The 18794-nt window shown below is 47.5% G+C and overlaps 1 long non-coding RNA gene across 1 annotated transcript; it reads left to right on the forward strand.

Annotated features, from left to right (window-relative positions):
- The first annotated feature begins 16772 nt into the window (after positions 1-16772).
- LOC144000283 (uncharacterized) lies at positions 16773-18196 on the forward strand. The gene is made up of 3 exons (XR_013278214.1): positions 16773-17546; positions 17707-17820; positions 17941-18196. It is a non-coding gene; the product is annotated as an uncharacterized LOC144000283 (long non-coding RNA).
- Positions 18197-18794: the final 598 nt, after the last annotated feature.

The raw sequence follows: 18794 nt of genomic DNA on the forward strand, positions 1-18794 counted from the left end.
GAAGTCTGCATGTGTCGCGCATGAGCAGCCACTGGCGCGGTGAAAAAAAACCCAGCTCCCCAGAACCGTTTCTTTCGCAGAGTTCATACAGGTAGACGTTAACTGCACGTTTCTGCTGGAGCAGCCTATCAAGCATATAGAAGGTTGAGTTCCATCGCGTCGGGCAATCGCAAATAAGACGTCTGACCGGCAGATGGTGTCGCCGCTGAATGTCAGCAAGGCGAGCCATGGCCGTGTAAGATCTTCTGAAATGGGCCGAGATTTTCCTTGCCTGCCGCAAGATGTCCTGGACCCCAGGGTATTTGACAAGGAATCGCTGCACGACCAAGTTTAAGACGTGTGCCATGCACGGCACGTGCGTGATTTTGCCCTGTTTCAATGCGCTAAGCAGATTGGCACCGTTGTCACACACCACTTTACCAACTGTCAAATTGAGCGGTGTTAGCCACTCATCTGCCTGTGAACGCAAAGCTGAAAGGAGTGCCGGGCCAGTGTGGCTCTTTGCTTCCAGGCACAACAGACGCAGCACGGCATGGCAACGTCTCACCTGGCATGTGGAATAGGTTCTGGGGAGCTTGGGCGGTGCAGTGGAAGAGACGCTAGCAGCGGAAAAGGAGGAGGCAGCTGAGGAGGAGAGGGAGGAGGATGGAGTAGGAGGAGGAGAAGAAGAGTCAGGCCTGCATGCAATCCGTGGCGGTAAAACCAAATCTACACGGGTGCCACGGGTTACATGCTTGACGGCCGTCAGAAGGTTCACCCAGTGGGCAGTAAAACTGATATACCTTCCCTGCCCGTGTTTGCTAGACCACGTGTCTGTGGTCAGATGTATCTTGGCACCGACACTGTGTGCCAGAGATACATTCACTTGCCGCTGAACATGGCCATATAGCTCTGGGATGCCCTTCTCTGAGAAATACTTCCTTCCTGGGACCTTCCATTGTGGTGTTCCAATGGCCACAAATTTGCGAAAGGCCTCCGAGTCCACCAGTTTATATGGCAGTAGTTGGCGGGCTATGAGTTCTGACAAGCCAGCCGCCAACCGTTGGGCAAGAGGGTTATCCGGCGTCATCATTTTTTTACGCTCAAACATTAGGCCCACGGAAGCCTGCCTTTTTGCAGAAAAATGTGAGCTTGGCGTGATGGAAGGTGGAGTGGAGGACAATTGTGAGGAGAGAGGAGAAGGAGAAGTAGAAGACGAGGCTGGACGGTGAGAGCCTGCAGTGTGGCTTTGTGTGTTCCGTTGCTCCCACTGGGCTCGGTGATGGCTGCTCATGTGCCTTCTTAAGGCGGTCGTCCCTAGGTGAGTATTGGGCTTACCGCGACTAACGCGTTGACTGCAAAGATTGCAGATGGCAACGCTATTGTCAGCAGCGGACACGTTAAAAAAAGCCCACACTGCGGAGCCATGTGCCGGTGTCCTGGGAGCGCCAGATGTGACCGTACATGGTCGATGACTCGCTCCTGATACATTTGCAGTCTGCTTTGTCCCTGCTGTGCAATGTAAGTCATTGCTGCTTCTCCTCCCTATCTGCTGGTCCATATCTCCCTCTGAACTCCCCTCCTCTTCCTCTCTTGTGGGCACCCACGTGACATCACTAGACACGTCATCATCAACGTCACCTTCCCCACCGCTATAAGTAGAGATCTCGGAGTAGGCAGCAACACCGGGGACCAACCTCCTCCTTGGGCTGATCTGGGTACTGGCGTCAGACTGCTGAGTAGCGCTTGTTGCTACCTCCTCTTCCTGATCCAATACCAAGAGTGGCTGCGCATCAGAAATGTCCTCTTGATATGGATCGGAAAATAATTCCAGTGACTCAAGCGGAAGGTATGTGGTGGTGGTGGTGGTGGTCGTGTTGTTGGTGGTAGTGTCTTTGGGGGTGCACATAGCAGAGAGTGAAGAAGAGGGTGCAGATCGAGAGGATGAGGAGGGTGCAGAAGAGTAAGGCTGAGCGAGCCACTCAACCAAGTCTGGTGCATCCTTTAAAGTAATTGAACGCACCTTCTGCAACTTCCCACTTTGGCTCAAGCCTGTTGCTCCTGCCCTACCCCTACCACCCCTGCGGAAGGGCCTGCCTCTTCCTCTGCCTGTCATTTTTTAAATGACCCTGTGACAAAACTCTTAGTCCCTATACCGATGAAGGACTGCTGCAGTATAGGGCAGCGGTCAGCAGTGGTGCACGTCAACCCTATCTATTGTGGACCGATAGCGGTCCTTACAGAACAGCAGACTGTACCGCACTCAAGCCTATGTACCGTAGCACCCTATACCAAGTTACCAGTCCTTATAAGAACTTTTGTGGACCAAGCAGGTTGTGTATTAGTGTTTAGCAGACTGTACGTCAGTCCCTATACCGCTGAAGGACTGCTGCAGTATAGGGCAGCGGTCAGCAGTGGTGCACGTCAACCCTATCTATTGTGGACCGATAGCGGTCCTTACAGAACAGCAGACTGTACCGCACTCAAGCCTATGTACCGTAGCACCCTATACCAAGTTACCAGTCCTTATAAGAACTTTTGTGGACCAAGCAGGTTGTGTATTAGTGTTTAGCAGACTGTACGTCAGTCCCTATACCGCTGAAGGACTGCTGCAGTATAGGGCAGCGGTCAGCAGTGGTGCACGTCAACCCTATCTATTGTGGACCGATAGCGGTCCTTACAGAACAGCAGACTGTACCGCACTCAAGCCTATGTACCGTAGCACCCTATACCAAGTTACCAGTCCTTATAAGAACTTTTGTGGAACAAGCAGGTTGTGTGTTAGTGATTAGCAGACTGTACGTCAGTCCCTATACCGCTGAAGGACTGCTGCAGTATAGGTGAGCGGTCAGCAGTGGTGCACGTCAACCCTATCTATTGTGGACCTATAGCGGTCCTTACAGAACAGCAGACTGTACCGCACTCAAGCCTATGTACCGTAGCACCCTATACCAAGTTACCAGTCCTTATAAGAACTTTTGTGGACCAAGCAGGTTGTGTATTAGTGTTTAGCAGACTGTACGTCAGTCCCTATACCGCTGAAGGACTGCTGCAGTATAGGTGAGCGGTCAGCAGTGGTGCACGTCAACCCTATCTATTGTGGACCGATAGCGGTCCTTACAGAACAGCAGACTGTACCGCACTCAAGCCTATGTACCGTAGCACCCTATACCAAGTTACCAGTCCTTATAAGAACTTTTGTGGACCAAGCAGGTTGTGTATTAGTGTTTAGCAGACTGTACGTCAGTCCCTATACCGCTGAAGGACTGCTGCAGTATAGGGCAGCGGTCAGCAGTGGTGCACGTCAACCCTATCTATTGTGGACCGATAGCGGTCCTTACAGAACAGCAGACTGTACCGCACTCAAGCCTATGTACCGTAGCACCCTATACCAAGTTACCAGTCCTTATAAGAACTTTTGTGGAACAAGCAGGTTGTGTGTTAGTGATTAGCAGACTGTACGTCAGTCCCTATACCGCTGAAGGACTGCTGCAGTATAGGTGAGCGGTCAGCAGTGGTGCACGTCAACCCTATCTATTGTGGACCTATAGCGGTCCTTACAGAACAGCAGACTGTACCGCACTCAAGCCTATGTACCGTAGCACCCTATACCAAGTTACCAGTCCTTATAAGAACTTTTGTGGACCAAGCAGGTTGTGTATTAGTGTTTAGCAGACTGTACGTCAGTCCCTATACCGCTGAAGGACTGCTGCAGTATAGGGCAGCGGTCAGCAGTGGTGCACGTCAACCCTATCTATTGTGGACCGATAGCGGTCCTTACAGAACAGCAGACTGTACCGCACTCAAGCCTATGTACCGTAGCACCCTATACCAAGTTACCAGTCCTTATAAGAACTTTTGTGGACCAAGCAGGTTGTGTATTAGTGTTTAGCAGACTGTACGTCAGTCCCTATACCGCTGAAGGACTGCTGCAGTATAGGGCAGCGGTCAGCAGTGGTGCACGTCAACCCTATCTATTGTGGACCGATAGCGGTCCTTACAGAACAGCAGACTGTACCGCACTCAAGCCTATGTACCGTAGCACCCTATACCAAGTTACCAGTCCTTATAAGAACTTTTGTGGAACAAGCAGGTTGTGTATTAGTGTTTAGCAGACTGTACGTCAGTCCCTATACCGCTGAAGGACTGCTGCAGTATAGGGCAGCGGTCAGCAGTGGTGCACGTCAACCCTATCTATTGTGGACCGATAGCGGTCCTTACAGAACAGCAGACTGTACCGCACTCAAGCCTATGTACCGTAGCACCCTATACCAAGTTACCAGTCCTTATAAGAACTTTTGTGGAACAAGCAGGTTGTGTGTTAGTGATTAGCAGACTGTACGTCAGTCCCTATACCGCTGAAGGACTGCTGCAGTATAGGTGAGCGGTCAGCAGTGGTGCACGTCAACCCTATCTATTGTGGACCGATAGCGGTCCTTACAGAACAGCAGACTGTACCGCACTCAAGCCTATGTACCGTAGCACCCTATACCAAGTTACCAGTCCTTATAAGAACTTTTGTGGACCAAGCAGGTTGTGTATTAGTGTTTAGCAGACTGTACGTCAGTCCCTATACCGCTGAAGGACTGCTGCAGTATAGGGCAGCGGTCAGCAGTGGTGCACGTCAACCCTATCTATTGTGGACCGATAGCGGTCCTTACAGAACAGCAGACTGTACCGCACTCAAGCCTATGTACCGTAGCACCCTATACCAAGTTACCAGTCCTTATAAGAACTTTTGTGGAACAAGCAGGTTGTGTGTTAGTGATTAGCAGACTGTACGTCAGTCCCTATACCGCTGAAGGACTGCTGCAGTATAGGTGAGCGGTCAGCAGTGGTGCACGTCAACCCTATCTATTGTGGACCTATAGCGGTCCTTACAGAACAGCAGACTGTACCGCACTCAAGCCTATGTACCGTAGCACCCTATACCAAGTTACCAGTCCTTATAAGAACTTTTGTGGACCAAGCAGGTTGTGTATTAGTGTTTAGCAGACTGTACGTCAGTCCCTATACCGCTGAAGGACTGCTGCAGTATAGGGCAGCGGTCAGCAGTGGTGCACGTCAACCCTATCTATTGTGGACCGATAGCGGTCCTTACAGAACAGCAGACTGTACCGCACTCAAGCCTATGTACCGTAGCACCCTATACCAAGTTACCAGTCCTTATAAGAACTTTTGTGGACCAAGCAGGTTGTGTATTAGTGTTTAGCAGACTGTACGTCAGTCCCTATACCGCTGAAGGACTGCTGCAGTATAGGGCAGCGGTCAGCAGTGGTGCACGTCAACCCTATCTATTGTGGACCGATAGCGGTCCTTACAGAACAGCAGACTGTACCGCACTCAAGCCTATGTACCGTAGCACCCTATACCAAGTTACCAGTCCTTATAAGAACTTTTGTGGAACAAGCAGGTTGTGTATTAGTGTTTAGCAGACTGTACGTCAGTCCCTATACCGCTGAAGGACTGCTGCAGTATAGGGCAGCGGTCAGCAGTGGTGCACGTCAACCCTATCTATTGTGGACCGATAGCGGTCCTTACAGAACAGCAGACTGTACCGCACTCAAGCCTATGTACCGTAGCACCCTATACCAAGTTACCAGTCCTTATAAGAACTTTTGTGGAACAAGCAGGTTGTGTGTTAGTGATTAGCAGACTGTACGTCAGTCCCTATACCGCTGAAGGACTGCTGCAGTATAGGTGAGCGGTCAGCAGTGGTGCACGTCAACCCTATCTATTGTGGACCGATAGCGGTCCTTACAGAACAGCAGACTGTACCGCACTCAAGCCTATGTACCGTAGCACCCTATACCAAGTTACCAGTCCTTATAAGAACTTTTGTGGACCAAGCAGGTTGTGTATTAGTGTTTAGCAGACTGTACGTCAGTCCCTATACCGCTGAAGGACTGCTGCAGTATAGGGCAGCGGTCAGCAGTGGTGCACGTCAACCCTATCTATTGTGGACCGATAGCGGTCCTTACAGAACAGCAGACTGTACCGCACTCAAGCCTATGTACCGTAGCACCCTATACCAAGTTACCAGTCCTTATAAGAACTTTTGTGGAACAAGCAGGTTGTGTGTTAGTGATTAGCAGACTGTACGTCAGTCCCTATACCGCTGAAGGACTGCTGCAGTATAGGTGAGCGGTCAGCAGTGGTGCACGTCAACCCTATCTATTGTGGACCTATAGCGGTCCTTACAGAACAGCAGACTGTACCGCACTCAAGCCTATGTACCGTAGCACCCTATACCAAGTTACCAGTCCTTATAAGAACTTTTGTGGACCAAGCAGGTTGTGTATTAGTGTTTAGCAGACTGTACGTCAGTCCCTATACCGCTGAAGGACTGCTGCAGTATAGGGCAGCGGTCAGCAGTGGTGCACGTCAACCCTATCTATTGTGGACCGATAGCGGTCCTTACAGAACAGCAGACTGTACCGCACTCAAGCCTATGTACCGTAGCACCCTATACCAAGTTACCAGTCCTTATAAGAACTTTTGTGGACCAAGCAGGTTGTGTATTAGTGTTTAGCAGACTGTACGTCAGTCCCTATACCGCTGAAGGACTGCTGCAGTATAGGGCAGCGGTCAGCAGTGGTGCACGTCAACCCTATCTATTGTGGACCGATAGCGGTCCTTACAGAACAGCAGACTGTACCGCACTCAAGCCTATGTACCGTAGCACCCTATACCAAGTTACCAGTCCTTATAAGAACTTTTGTGGAACAAGCAGGTTGTGTGTTAGTGATTAGCAGACTGTACGTCAGTCCCTATACCGCTGAAGGACTGCTGCAGTATAGGTGAGCGGTCAGCAGTGGTGCACGTCAACCCTATCTATTGTGGACCGATAGCGGTCCTTACAGAACAGCAGACTGTACCGCACTCAAGCCTATGTACCGTAGCACCCTATACCAAGTTACCAGTCCTTATAAGAACTTTTGTGGACCAAGCAGGTTGTGTATTAGTGTTTAGCAGACTGTACGTCAGTCCCTATACCGCTGAAGGACTGCTGCAGTATAGGGCAGCGGTCAGCAGTGGTGCACGTCAACCCTATCTATTGTGGACCGATAGCGGTCCTTACAGAACAGCAGACTGTACCGCACTCAAGCCTATGTACCGTAGCACCCTATACCAAGTTACCAGTCCTTATAAGAACTTTTGTGGAACAAGCAGGTTGTGTGTTAGTGATTAGCAGACTGTACGTCAGTCCCTATACCGCTGAAGGACTGCTGCAGTATAGGGCAGCGGTCAGCAGTGGTGCACGTCAACCCTATCTATTGTGGACCGATAGCGGTCCTTACAGAACAGCAGACTGTACCGCACTCAAGCCTATGTACCGTAGCACCCTATACCAAGTTACCAGTCCTTATAAGAACTTTTGTGGAACAAGTGAGTTGTGAATGTTTAGCAGACTGCAGCAGAAGGGCAGCAGTCAAGTATAATATCCTTTCTATATTTGGAAGAAAGAATATTATACATGTACAAGCCTATTACTGTACCACTGATACCAGTCCTGAAAAGAACCTTTGTGGAACTAATAATAACAGCAAGTCTTTAAAATTACCCTCACTGCCTGACAACACTGCTTCCTTCCTGTCCCTATACAAATTGGCAAAAAAAGAGAACGATTAGTGGTTACTGGAACAGCTCTTTTGTGGACCTTGATAGTAACAGCTAATGATGATGATGATGATGATGATGATGAAAGACTAATCTGGCTGTCCCTGTAGCATACACCGTCCTTTCCCTTTCTCTAAACTAACAAAAGACACTCAGGCTGCTGCAAGAATCAGCAGCACAGCAAACCTATCAACACCTAACACCTATACCAGTCCTGAAAAGAACTTTTGTGTACCAAATAGCTAGTGGTTTATCTCTCCCTACTCCACACAGGAACCTGTCCCTATCGTAACAGAAGAAAGAATGTAAAATGGCCACCGGATCGGGTGTATTTATAGGTTAGGGGGAATGTACAAGTGTCCATGTGCTGTCATGTCTCAATTGGCTGTCCTGTATCACATGATAAACGTGTCACCAAAGGTTAAAGTTCTTGTATACATTAAACACGTAAGTCCGCCGCGGCGAACGACGGAAAAAGGCGTTCGAACGTGCGGACCGCGAATGTCGGAAATTCGCCGCGAAACGACCGCCGGGCGAACCGTTCGGCCATCACTAATTGGCAGCTCTCATCTCTCTCCACAGTTTACCAGCTGTTGTGGATGTGCTCGTCAGTCCCGCCTACTTAAGGCTCGGTTCACACAGGGGCGACACGAATTCAGTACGACTTTGTGAGGCAACTTGGAGACGACTTGAACACGACTTTTAGACACGACCTAGGGCGACTTACAAGTCGCCCCCGGCCAGGCGACTTTTGCCGTGGCCAATCAGAGAATGAGCTCTGAAGGGGGAACTCCACGCCAAATTTCTGAAAAAAAAATTGGCGTGGGTTCCCCCTCTGAGAGCATACCAGGCCCTTAGGTCTGGTATGGATTCCAAGGGGAACCCCCTACGACGAAAAAACGGTGTGGGGGTCCCCCCCAGATCCACACCAGACCCTTATCCGAGCACATGGGTTGATGTCACATGGGTTGGTCACATGGGTTGATGTCACATGGCGACAGTCCCAGCATCCGGGGCGGGGTCACCATGTGACATCAACCCATGTGACCAACCCATGTGACATCAACCCATGTGACACTGTCCCATTGTCCCTATATAAGTGGCAGCGCAGCGCGTCCCTGGCATTGCGGCCGGAGAGAACGTCGAGTCAAGATCTCCAGGAGAAGAAGAAGAAGAACGGAAGGGGGCGGCGGCGACAGAAGACCGGGCCACCGCCTGTAAAAGAGCTATAAGAAGGCGCGGTGGCCCGGCAGAAGAACCGAAGACGGGGACAAGACCCCCGAAGTCGGAAGAAGAGGCCGGCGGCGAGGAAGAAAGCCGGTCTCCTCCGCTAGCAAAAGAGCTACAAGAAGATAGCGGAGGAGTCCGGCGAGACGACCCCCAAAGACGGAAGACCCCCGGAGCTGTGCAATAAAATATTTTAACTCTGTGTTGTGTTTTTTTGTACTTTTTTTCACAGGTGAATGGGTAGGGGTACATTGTACCCCATACTCATTCACATAGGGTGGGGGGCCGGTATCCGGGGGCCCCCTTATTAAAGGGGGCTCCCGGATTCTGATAAGCCCCCCGCCCGCAGACCCCGACAACCAACGGCCAGGGTTGTCGGGAAGAGGCCCTTGTCCTCATCAACATGGGGACAAGGTGCTTTGGGGTGGGGGAGCCGCACGCCCCCTCCCCCAAGGCACCCCCCATGTTGAGGGCACGCGGCCTGGTACGGCTCAGGAGGGGGGGGCCCGCTCGTCCCCACCCCATTTCCTGGCCGGCCGGGTAGCGTGCTCGGATAAGGGTCTGGTGTGGATCTGGGGGGGACCCCCACGCCGTTTTTTCGGCGTAGGGGGTTCCCCTTGGAATCCATACCAGACCTAAGGGCCTGGTATGCTCTCGGAGGGGGAACCCATGCCAAATTTTTTTCAGAAATTTGGCGTGGAGTTCCCCCTTCAGAGCTAATAATTCTGTCAAAGTCGCCTCCGTATAGACAGAGATCCGACTTGGAGGCGACCTCCATTGAAATCAATGGGTACAAGTCACCTACAAGTCGGATTGAAGTAGTGCAGGAACTTCTTTTGAAGTCGGAGGCGACTTCAGTAGCGTGTATTAAGACGGCTCTCATTCACTTACATTGATTTTTAAATGTTGTCCGACCTGAGGCGACTAGGGGCGACCTAAAGTCCGATCGCAGTCGCCCCTGTGTGAACCGAGCCTTAAGATCTACAGGTCTCTTCATTCCTGCCTTCGCCTTGGTCACATCACAAGAAACCATCTCCTGCGTTCCTGTTTAACCACTTAGCAACCGGCCCATAGCCGAATGACGGCTACAGGGCGGTTGTTTAACTCCCAGAGGCTGTCATATGACATCCTCCCAGAATCCCGCTCTCGCGTGCGACCCCTGGGGTGCGCACTCCAGAGCATCCGCGACTGCGGGGTCTGCATCACGGATCACGGTAAACGGCCGCTCATCGTGTCAAATGACGGAGTGTTTACTTGTAAACAAACCGGAATCATATTATGATGCCGGTTCCTCCCTCCCCCTCTCTGTACTGACCGCAAATACTCTGCAACACCCGCAAATAGTCTGCAACACCCGCAAATACTCTGCAATACCCGCAAATACTCTGCAATACCCGCAAATAGTCTGCAACACCCGCAAATAGTCTGCAGTACCCGCCAATACTCTGCACTACAATTCCAGCCAATACTCTGCAATACCCTGCCATAAATTGCCATACTCGGAGATACCCAGCCATAGTCGGTGATACCCTGCAATACCCAGCCATAGTCGGTGATACCCTGCAATACCCAGCCATAGACATTCCCCCCCTCCACCGCCCTCCGGTGCTTCTACCGACTCGCCAATACGATCAAAGCCAGAATCTTTTTTTCTTTTTTTTTCAGGCTTCCCAGCCTAGAGGTGAGATGTGGGGTCTTATTGACCCCATATCTCACTGTAAAGAGGACCTGTCATGCCATATTCCTATTACATGGGATGTTTACATTACTTGTAATAGGAGTAAAAGTGATCAAAAAATAAATTTTTGGGGAAAAAAAATGTCAAACTAAAATAAATAAAGTAAAACGAACAATAAAACTTACTTTTTTTTTAAAGCGCCCCTGTCCCCATGTGCTCACATGCAGAAGCGAACGCATACGTAAGTCCCGCCCATATATGAAAACGGTGTTCAAACCACACATGTGAGGTATCGCTGCGAACGTTAGAGCGAGAGTAATAATTCTAGCCCTAGACCTCCTCTGTAACCCAAAACATGTAACCAGTAACAAAAATTTAAAGAGTCGCCTATGGGGATTTTTAAGTAGCGACATTTGGCGCCATTCCACGGGTGTGTGCAATTTTGAAGAGTGACATGTTAGGTATCTATTTACTCATCATAACTTTATCTTTCACATTATGCAAAAATTGGGCTAACTTTACTGTTTTTTTTTTTAAACACAAAACTGTTTTTTTTCCAAAAAAAAAAGCATTCAAAAAATTGCTGCACAAATACCGTGCGAGATAAAAAGTTGCAACGACCACCATTGTATTCTCCAGGGTGTTTGCTAAAAAAACATATATAATGTTTTGGGATTCTATGTAATTTTCTAGCAAATAAATGGTGATTTTTACATGTAGGAGAGAAATGTCAGAATTGTCCTGGGTGCTCCAGAACGCCTGATGGCGCTCCCTGCATGTTGGGCCTCTGTATGTGGCCACGCTGTGTAAAAGTCTCACACATGTGGTATCGCCGTACTCGGGCGAATGTGTTTTGGGGTGTAATTTGTGGTATGCATATGCTGTGTGTGAGAAATAAACTGATAATATGACAATTTTTTGAAAAAAAACAAAAAAGTAAAAAAAAAATCTTGATTTTGCAAAGAATTGTGGGAAAAAATTACAACTTCAAAAAACTCATCATGCCTCTTACTAAATACCTTAGAATGTTTTCTTTCCAAAAAGGGGTTATTTGGGGGGTATTTGTACTTTTCTGGCATGTTGGGGTCTCAAGAATTGAAATAGGCCGTCAGTACTTCAGGTGTGATCAATTTTCAGATATTGGCACAACAGCTTGTGGACTCTATAACTTTCACAGAGACCAAATAATATCCACCAATTTGTACTTATTTTTACCAAAGATATGTAGTGGTATAAATTGTGGCCAAAATTTATGAAGAAAAAATTACTAATCTGCTAAATTTTATAACAGAAACAAAGAAAAATTCATTTTTTTACAGAATTTTCTGTATTTTTTCTTTTATAGCACAAAAAAAAAACGAGAGGTGATTAAATACCACCAGAAGAAAGCTCTATTTGTGTGAAAAAAAAGGACAAAAATTTCATATAGGTCCAGTGTTGCATGACTGAGTAATTGTCACTCAAAATGTGAGAGCACCGAAAGCTGAAAATTGGTCTGGTTATTAAGGGTGTTTAAGTGCCCGGTGGTCAAGTGGTTAAAGTCAGTCTTTGCTGACATCCCTTCTGGCTCCTTATCCTGCTTGATGTCCCTCTACTTGTATCCCTGACTTCTGGCCTGGCTGACTAACCAATCCGGTTACTGGACTCTGGCCTGGCTGACTACCCAATCCGGTTACTGAACTCTGGCCTGGCTGACTACCCAATCCAGTTACTGAACTCTGGCCTGGCTGACTACCCAATCCATGTAACTGGACTCTGGCTTGGCTGACTACCCAATCCGGTTACTGCACTCTGGCTTGGCTGACTACCCAATCCGGTTACTGAACTCTGGCCTGGCTGACTACCCAATCCAGTTACTGAACTCTGGCCTGGCTGACTACCCAATCCATGTAACTGGACTCTGGCTTGGCTGACTACCCAATCCGGTTACTGGACTCTGGCCTGGCTGACTACCCAATCCGGTTACTGAACTCTGGCCTGGCTGACTACCCAATCCGTTTACTGGACTCTGGCCTGGCTGACTACCCAATCCGGTTACTGGACTCTGGCCTGGCTGACTACCCAATCCGGTTACTGGACTCTGGCTTGGCTGACTACCCAATGCGGTTACTGGACTCTGGCCTGGCTGACTACCCAATCCGGTTACTGAACTCTGGCCTGGCTGACTACCCAATCCGGTTACTGGACTCTGGCCTGGCTGACTACCCAATCTGGTTACTGGACTCTGGCTATGCTCTGACTATGCTTACTCTATTTACCTTTTTATTTTTATTAATAAGCAAGTGTGATTTTACTGTACTTCTGTCTCGGTCTGGTTCATGGTTTCTGACACCGATCAGCTGCCTGGTCTGGCCTTTTTATATGCCGACATCCTATATCAACCATCAACCTGGCTGACTACCCAATCCATGTAACTGGACTCTGGCTTGGCTGACTACCCAATCCGGTTACTGCACTCTGGCTTGGCTGACTACCCAATCCGGTTACTGAACTCTGGCCTGGCTGACTACCCAATCCAGTTACTGAACTCTGGCCTGGCTGACTACCCAATCCATGTAACTGGACTCTGGCTTGGCTGACTACCCAATCCGGTTACTGGACTCTGGCCTGGCTGACTACCCAATCCGGTTACTGAACTCTGGCCTGGCTGACTACCCAATCCGTTTACTGGACTCTGGCCTGGCTGACTACCCAATCCGGTTACTGGACTCTGGCCTGGCTGACTACCCAATCCGGTTACTGGACTCTGGCTTGGCTGACTACCCAATGCGGTTACTGGACTCTGGCCTGGCTGACTACCCAATCCGGTTACTGAACTCTGGCCTGGCTGACTACCCAATCCGGTTACTGGACTCTGGCCTGGCTGACTACCCAATCCGGTTACTGGACTCTGGCCTGGCTGACTACCCAATCCGGTTACTGGACTCTGACCTGGCTGACTACCCAATCCGGTTACTGGACTCTGGCCTGGCTGACTACCCAATCTGGTTACTGGACTCTGGCTATGCTCTGACTATGCTTACTCTATTTACCTTTTTATTTTTATTAATAAGCAAGTGTGATTTTACTGTACTTCTGTCTCGGTCTGGTTCATGGTTTCTGACACCGATCAGCTGCCTGGTCTGGCCTTTTTATATGCCGACATCCTATATCAACCTTTATTGACCCTTTTACACCAGGGGAACCCTTGAAATAATTTTCATAGGAGTCAGTGGGAAGGGTGACTCCTTACATATATGATCATTGGAAAGAATGTCCTTCCTACACTGGTGGTCAGAGGATAGAATGTCCTTCCTACACTGGTGGTCAGTGGAAAGAAAGTCCTTCCTACACTGGTGGTCAGTGGAAAGAAAGTCCTTCCTACACTGGTGGTCAGTGGAAAGAATGTCCTTCCTACACTGGTGGTCAGAGGAAAGAATGTCCTTCCTACACTGGTGGTCAGTGGAAAGAATGTCCTTCCTACACTGGTGGTCAGTGGAAAGAATGTCCTTCCTACACTGGTGGTCAGAATGCCACATTTACAGACCGCCTTAAAGATTGTTGGCGTCATGCTGATGGCCGTGTGAAGTGGCACTGGACCCAAAACTATGTAAACACTATCAGATGGGAGGTCAACCAACCACAGCTCAAGAAAGTCCAGGCAACCTCTGGAGCAACCCTAGCTGAGAATAGCTGCTGTATATATTGTATATAGAACAATCAGGCCAAACATGTGTGATGTTAGTACATGAAAAGAGAAAGTTACATTTGTGAAAGACGTTCTACTAATTTGATGTTAGTACAGCAGTGAACAGATGGTGGGGGTGGCACCAAATCCAAAGATGACATCAATGTGAAATCATACAGAAAGCAGAAACCATTTCAAGGGGAAGGACAGACAACCCGCTCTCTGGATTTGGTGCCCTCACCTTCTTCCTCTGACGGGAAATTCTGAGAATTAAAAGGGGAAATGAGTACACAGTGTTCCCAATAAATAAGAACGGTGTACCCCGACTCTACAAACACCCACCAATGGGATGATGTCAGTGAAGGCAGAGGCTCTCTAATTAGGCACAAAAGGAGTTTGCCTAAGGCCTCGCGCTCCCAGGGGCCTCGCGGCCGCCTCATTTGCCTGATTTGTGCGTGGGAGGATGGGAGGGAATGTCCCCGGTCAGTGTCCCCAAGCTGGCAGGGTGAGCGGGCTGGACTGGTAAAGGATCGAGGTGGAGCTGGCAGCCGCTGCTGAACCCGCCAGCCAGGAGGTAGGGGCGGACTTGGCCGGGGGGGGCAGGGAGGCCTCGTTAGAACGATACCGCGGCAGACAGCCGTGACACCCGCTGGCCACCGCTACACTGTCTGGGTTATATTTGCAGCAGACTCAGACCCCTCATGTACATACCTCTCACCTCCATACACTCCACACCCCTCTCATGTACATACCTCCCACCTCCATACACTCCACCCCTCTCATGTACATACCTCCCACCTCCATATACTGCACACCCCTCATGTACATACCTCCCACCTCCATACACTCTGCACACCCCTCATGTACATACCTCCCACCTCCATACACTCTGCACCCCTCTCATGTACATACCTCCCACCTCCATACACTCCACCCCTCTCATGTACATACCTCCCACCTCCATACACTGCACACCCCCAGGTACAGGGGGTGGCTATGGGGACCAAATGTGCCCCCTCCTATGCTAACCTGTACCTGGGGGGATGGGAGCGCCACATTTTCCATCGTGAGGATTTGGCTGAGTATCTCTGTCAGATTCCGGTTTGGCGCAGATATATAGACGATATTTTCCTTATCTGGACAGGAACTGAAGTTGAGCTGTCCAATTTCATGGAAGTACTCAAGATCAATAATTATAATTTAAAATTCACTATGGAAAAAAGCAAGTCATCTATTACTTTTCTGGACATTCAAATTTACGCCAATGACCAAGGCGAAATTGGTTCTACTCTTTTTAGGAAACCCTCGGCTGCGAACACCGTTTTACATGCTTCGAGCTCGCACCCCAAGCCATTGGTGACTAGTATTCCCTATGGACAGTATCTTCGTCTAAAACGCAACTGTAGCAGTGTAACTGATTTTGAACAAGAGGCCAAACAACTAAAAAAGCGTTTACAGCAGCGTGGCTATAGCAATAAGTGCTTGAAAAGGGCTTATGCTAGAGCCAACAAACATGTTAGATCCTCTCTTTTACACGACAATAAACCCCCTCAACCGAATGAAGGAGTGAGATTGATCACTCGTTATTGTGCTCAGCATTTTCAGATACGAGATATCTTAAGTAAACATTGGCATCTCTTACTGGGTGACCCTAGGATTTCAAAATTCCTAAGGGCTCACCCAGAGATAACCTTCAGGAAATCGCGTTCGATTAAAGATACATTGGTCAGGAGCCATTATGTTCCTCCAACTTCTATACCCTCTAAATTGGTTTTGGGATCTAGGCCGTGCCATAAATGTAGTTTCTGTCGATACATCTTAGCCTCGGACTCAATTCTTTTACCGAACAATCGATTGTATAAACCCAAATTTTCTGTCACTTGTACGTCGGTGGGCATTGTGTATATCATGATGTGTGAATGCGGTGCCTACTATGTAGGTAAGACAAAGAGGCCTTTCTTTCACCGCATCAGGGATCATGTCTCCCTGGTGCGTGGAAAGAAAATGGAGACTCCTATTAGTCGCCATATGGGCCTCTTTCACAAGTTTGATGACACCAAAATGCATTTTTTTGCTTTGGAATATGTGAGCCCAGGCGACAGAGGGGGTAACTACAATCAGATCCTTCTACAGCGAGAGGCCCGCTGGATCTTTGACCTTAGGGCCACAGATGCACCGGGCCTCAATGAAGCCTTTAGTTTCAAACCCTTCTTATAGGTTGGGTATTTTTATTTATTTATTTTTTTATGTTTTTGGAATGTGTTTTTGTTTTGTTTTGCTTTGTTATAATTGTAAATCTCTCCGAATTTGTCCATGCCCCAATTAATCTAAGACTTTGAATATTTTAAAATATTTCACTAACTCTAATTGTCAATTGGAGACTTATCGCCTATGCTTTGATTTGGGTTTCTGCATGGGCGCCCCGGGGAACTAGTAACACCTCTGTTGGGTCCTGTCAATCAATCAGCGTCTCAACCCTTTATTGTTCCCCACATTAATGGGAGTCTGTTGGTCTGTTACTGGTTTCTCTTCTCATTATACTTTATTTTGTATTATTTTTTTATTATTTTTTATTTTTTTGCTCATATTTAACATTTATTTTTACTATATATTTTTTTCTACCTTTTATATTTTAATTTTAATTTATTTTTAATTATTTTTATTTTTTCATTATTATTATTTTTTCTCTCAAATTTTCTTTATTTTCTTTGGAATACAGTCCCTCTGGTAAATTTTACGAGTGGTCTTTATGTTGTGACTGTATTTATTTATCTATTTAGCATTCCAGTGAATAGGCATATGGGATATACATGCATTACATTCCCCTGGAGATTTATAGTTTGTGTGCTGGCTGTATTGCTCCTTATAGATCTGCTTGATTCAACCAGATTATTGATGCTGGTTAGGAACTTAGTAATAGGCTTATGATATGCTAATCCTTTATTTTTGTCACATTTACTTTCCATCTATCTGCCTGTTTAATTAGACCATGCTACCTATTTAAAAATGGTCGCTTTGGTTTCTCACGTCGTGCGGGACATTGCTGTCTAACCGCACGAGCCCATTGCCGTTCTCTGGAATTTCTAAAATGGCCGCGGAAGCTTCGGCACGCAATGCGTCCCGCGACGTGACGTCTGCGCATGCGCACTTCGTTATGCGAGCCGCGACGTAATGTTCGCGCATGCGCACTTCGCTTCAACTGTAGGGACACCGGTGTCAGCTCTCTTTCTCCCCTTACTCTATTTCCGCCCGCAGCTCGGCGGTGACGTCAGACGCCGCCGAGCTGGAGAGGCTTAAAACCTCGTACTTCCATCAGTTGCCTCTTGGCAATTGATGGAATGAGTTGCATACTTACAAACAAAGCCTGACCACTGGGTAAGTTGCCTAAATATTTTAGCCACAATTTCTATTTATAGACATGAACATGCAATTGTTCCACTTCATTGGACTTTATTGGATGCTTTCCTATGTGACTGCATACCTTTCTATTACTACAGACTCCCTCTTTTAAGAGCAATCTTTCTGTTTACTTTAGCTTCAATCATTACGTCTGCTTCCAAAACATTAACATGGATTCTGACTCTGACCTACCTTTGAAGTTAAAAAACTCCATTTAAGCAACTCTTATTGATTCTACATTACTATTTGGGTAATTACCATATCTATGATATACGCATTTTAAATTTGGCTCCTCTCTCTTAAAGGGCCCAATGGTTCTTTCTTTCTTTTTTTCTATATCTCTTTGAATTTGTTTTATTTCTCTCTGCAGATTCCCTATAGGCGATTAATTTCTCCTGACCTGCGACTTTACCGCTAAAATTGAGTATAGATTTTCTTAAAGTCTTAAAACTGATTTTCGTCTGATATTTTTGAAATTCTTTTTGGAGCATTGGCAATATCGGTGAGATACTCATTCATTGTAATAAGTCTACAAGTTAACTATCCAAAACACACTAAGTATCTGTTTTATTAATTTGATCTACGTAATACGATTTTCCTTATCAATTTATTTGTCATCTATTGTTACTTATTACATAGTTACATAGTTAGTCAGGTTGAAAAAAGACACAAGTCCATCCAGTTCAACCTTAAAAACAAATAAATAAAATAAAAAATAATCGTACAATCCAGATACCCAATTTTATGCCCACAATTGATCCAGAGGAAGGCGAAAAAAAAACCCAGCAGAGCATGCTCCAATTTGCTACAGCAGGGGAAAAAAATTCCTTCCTGATCCCCCAATAGGCGATCGGATTTTCCCTGGATCAACTTTAACTATGTTAGTACCTAGTTATATTATGTACCATCAGGAAAGTATCCAAGCCTTTCTTAAAGCAGTCTACTGAATTGGCCAGAACCACCTCTGGCGGGAGTCTATTCCACATTTTCACAGCTCTAACTGTGAAGAAACCTTTCCGTACATGAAGATGAAATCTCTTTTCCTCTAGACGTAAAGAGTGCCCCCGTGTCCTCTGGGTTGACCGTACAGAGAACAACTCAACACCAAGTTCACTATATGGACCCCTAATGTATTTGAACATGTTGATCATATCCCCCCTTAATCTCCTCTTCTCAAGAGTGAATAAATTTAGTTCCTCTAATCTCTCCTCATAGCTGAGTTCC

This window comes from Lithobates pipiens, unplaced genomic scaffold (genome assembly GCF_037356315.1).
Source record: "Lithobates pipiens isolate NorthernLeopardFrog02 unplaced genomic scaffold, aLitPip1_a1.2 Scaffold_22, whole genome shotgun sequence".
NCBI lineage: Eukaryota > Metazoa > Chordata > Amphibia > Anura > Ranidae > Lithobates > Lithobates pipiens.